This window comes from Vigna unguiculata, chromosome 10, assembly GCF_004118075.2.
Source record: "Vigna unguiculata cultivar IT97K-499-35 chromosome 10, ASM411807v1, whole genome shotgun sequence".
Taxonomy (NCBI): Eukaryota; Viridiplantae; Streptophyta; class Magnoliopsida; order Fabales; family Fabaceae; genus Vigna; species Vigna unguiculata.
Window position 1 is genome coordinate 22,397,282 of NC_040288.1, and position 4,046 is coordinate 22,401,327.

Here is a 4,046-nt window from a genome sequence, read left to right on the forward strand (position 1 = left end):
TATTCGATCCGGCTCACGTGTTGGAAGCTGAGGATATACAGGTCAGAGAAGATCTCACAGTGGAGGTACCACCCATCGCCCTTGAGGATAGTAAGGTTGAGGAACGTCGTGGGAAGGGTGTTAGCCTTGTTAAAGTCATCTGGGATCAGAGGACGGATGACTCGACTTGGGAGTTAGAGGAGGACATGAGAAAATCACATCCACATCTGTTTACCTGGTGAGTCTTTATTTTCGAGGTCGAAAATTTTCTTGTTGGGGAGAATGTAAGGCCCAATTATTTTATTTTTGTTTCAGCCCTAAAGCCAGTGGGCCGCCCTTGTAATTGGGCCTAAGGCCAGCCCAAACACATATACCCTTAGGTCTGCCCTAAACCTAAGGGGTACCCTACACTCTTCAGAATCCTTTGTCCTTGCTAAGAGCTGCAGCCGTCACCCCCATCCGCTAGGGTTTCCGTTCGTCTGTCACGCACTCCACGTAAGTGCCCTACTTCCAGATCTTATGGCTTCCATCGTTTTCCCTCCACCCTTCCACGGTTAACGTTTAGCAATAATGCGCTCTTGTCTGTACCTTCTGTTTTCAGCGTCGTGGTGAGCCCTTGCGCTTCTGTGCTCCAAGGTTCCGCGTCGGAGTTTCGTTAGCTCTTCTCCAGGTACGGGAAGTTAGGGTTCTTGCTTCGAGTCCTTCTTTGAAACCTTTGTGCTTTATTGTTGATTTTATGGATGGATCTGTCGTTTGGGTGTGTGAGAGTACCTTGCATGTGATGTTTGGCCGGAAATCATGGCCGTACAGTGAAGAACAGTGGCGAGACCTGTTAATCTCGCCCAAGCGAGTCCATTTCGCCTAGGCGAGATGAAACAGGGAGCTCGCCTAAGTTTTTTGCGCGAAACGTCGCCCGGGCGGCTCGCTCAATTTTTGAGCGAGCAGGCAACTCGCCCAAGCGAGAGGGATCTCGCTTAAGCGAGATCCCGCGTTGCCCAGGCCCTTGTTTTCTTCGAATCCTCGCCTAGGCGAAGGGGGGGCTCGCCTGAGCGAGCCTGTCTCGCCTGAGCGAGACCCTTCAGCCTGAGCGAGGAGTTTGGGCGAGACGGTGTGAGTTGGAATGCGTTTTCGATCTCTTGTGCTTGGATTTGTTTGAGTATGACTGCCATGATCGGATGCATGTACTGATGTATGAATATATGCCTAATGGGTTGCCATATATGCGTGACATGATCCATAAATGATGAATGATGAGTGTGGTGAGGATTTAGCATGTGAATTAAATGTGTGGTTGGAAATCTAAGGAACATGGTATTGACATGAGAGGAGATTCTGGACTCATGGAATGGTGATGATCAGTGGTATGGACTCAAATGTGATACGTATGAGGAATAAATCTCATGGATGGTTATGGAATTGAAAAACGTAATTTAATACTCTCTTAATTGCTGATTTATGAATGTTGGTCCGTGTCAGCGTATAATTCCTTGGGGGTCTCTAGGTGAGATCTCCGGGGTTGCGCTTCAGTGGTCGGGACGTAATTCCATGGCCCCTGTTAGTGGGTGTTCATGGTGGTGCCCCATCTGTATAACTAGGTAAGGATTCAATGTAAGGTTGCATCCTGACGCTCCGAGGAGCCAGTTAGTCTCACTTAGAGTGGACTGACTCTTGTGGTGGGAGTAGCAGGAGGCCTGAAACTCACTAAGGGCTAACCTTGTGGTGGGAGAGATTTGTTTCATCGTAACACTGGTAATACATGGCTCAGGATCGAGCAGCTCAGGTTCGAGCAGGGGTACCCACACAAGTGCAAGCATCCGCTGAATCCGACCAAGTTATACGTATCCGGATGAGTCGAGTCGAGTCGTAGTGTATTGGATGAAGAGTCATAACATGTTTGATTGCTATGTGGATGAGATGAGGATAAATGTATTTGGTTGCATGTTGAATATGTTGATTGGCTCTAGCTTACCCGTTTTGTTGTATGATTGTGTTGTATATGGCTGTTCTTCCTTGCGATGATCATCAACTCGGTTGATGGGAGCAGATGGGCGAGGTTCCAGAGGTCAGCATAGGGATGGAGATTCCGCCGCCTAGGCCACGTGGACGAGACTATATTCTTCTTTGTGCTTCATTTAGGGCTATGGCCCCTGTATTTTGTTGTCATTAGTTTGTAAACCCTTAGTCAGACTGTCTATCCTGTTTTGTTGGCATCGTGGTGTGCCTGGTTTAGTAGGGGTGTTGTCGGGAACCCCAGGACTGCGTTATTTTACTATCTTATGCGTGACGTTTCCTTTAATTTTATGTATTAAATTAAATGGGACGTTACACACATCATGTTAGTGTTAAAGTCAGGTGAAAATGTCTTATATTCAATTTAATCATTATATTTATAATTTTGACTTAATGAGTAACTTTTAAAAAAAATGGAACATTGTTATCTTTTTTCAAAGTAAGACCAATTATAAATTAAGCTTAATTACAACTTTTATATATATATATATATATATATAAATTTTAGAATATAAATATAAAGTGACACTTATAATTTATGAATTCTAATATTAGAAATAATTTAAAGATAATTTAAAGAACTGTATTCTCCTTTGTTTAAAATACTAAATTAATTTAGAAAAACTGTATTTTCTTTTGTTTGAAAAACTGTGTTTCAAATATTAAAATTTAAAAATTATAAGTGTCATTTTACATTTACTTTTTTAATATTTTTTAAAAAAATTATAAATTTAAAATGGGGATTTTTTATTGAAATTAAAAATGTAAAAAATAAAATTAATTTCATTGTTTAGGTGGAGTGATTTGATTTATAAATTCTATAAGTTATTTAAACATGTATATATAAGTTGTAATTTTATATATAAGTTGTAATTAGGCTTAATTACTAATTTGATTCTATTTTGGATAGAAACAACATTGTTCCATTTTAAAAATTTAGAATTCACTTGAGTCAAATTTTCAAATATAGAGATGAAATTAAATACAAGACATTGTCACGTGACACTGACACATACACATGCCACCAACACTATCACATGATACTAACATTGGCATGTGGCATGATATAACGTGACACATGAAGATAAAAAATATAAAAAAGACTTAACAAATAAAAATAAAAGGTAAAATAATATATATATATATATATATATATATATATATATATATATATATATATATATTACGAATTCACATGTGATATGTACAAAGACAACGTTAACATCAATCTCACAAAAGGGACCTAATTAAATTATTTCAGCAAAAAATAAACTTAATTGAACAAAAATAATTAAGGAGACCAAATGAAATAATTGAATGGAAAATTAAGACTGAATAAGGACTTTAACCTTTAAAAATATCATGACTAACTAAGAATTTTAACATTCATAGTATATTATAAATTTTTTGAGTGATAGTAAGGAGTACAAAACTAACAAACAAGTCCGTAAGCATGAAGAACTTGTCAAGAGAAAAGAGAAAAAATGAGTGAAGATATATCTTAAAAGAAAGGAGATATGTCCACTAATGAGGAGTAAAGACTTGACCTACAGATTACAAACTCATTTACGTAAATACAAAATTAAAAAAATGATGTGTTAAAATATATTAGTTTCGTAAATATATTTATCTATTTTGAATGACTATTCTTAAGTTTAAAAAGAAAACACGATTAAAATTCAAAGAAATTATTATTCATTTATTATCTTAACAATGTATAAAACGCATGGTGATTATTATAACAAGTATTAGTACTCTTCTAACATTATTAAAACATTGCAGAATGGTCAACCATGGAAGATGATCAATTCTTTGAGAATTGGTGGGAGATAAGAATTCTAAGTTTTCTTCTACCTTACTATATATATTTCTCTAAACATGGAATAAAAATATTAAGATAATGTGCAAAGTGGTTTTTTGCTTTGTAAGATATAGAATAGAATCTAAGTTTGTTTCATTTGTTTGTGTATTTGACCACCCATTGTTTTGGTACAAATTTGCTTAATCATATTTCCAATTTTTTCTATGTGCGTGAATCGCATGGAACCTTGTACTTT

The 4,046-nt window shown here is 37.0% G+C and overlaps 1 long non-coding RNA gene across 1 annotated transcript; it reads left to right on the top strand.

Moving 5' to 3' along the window:
* Positions 1 to 431: 431 nt before the first annotated feature.
* On the top strand, positions 432 to 2,242 carry LOC114166280. Its single transcript, XR_003599887.1, has 3 exons — positions 432 to 474; positions 581 to 649; positions 2,024 to 2,242. It is a non-coding gene; the product is annotated as an uncharacterized LOC114166280 (long non-coding RNA).
* Positions 2,243 to 4,046: the final 1,804 nt, after the last annotated feature.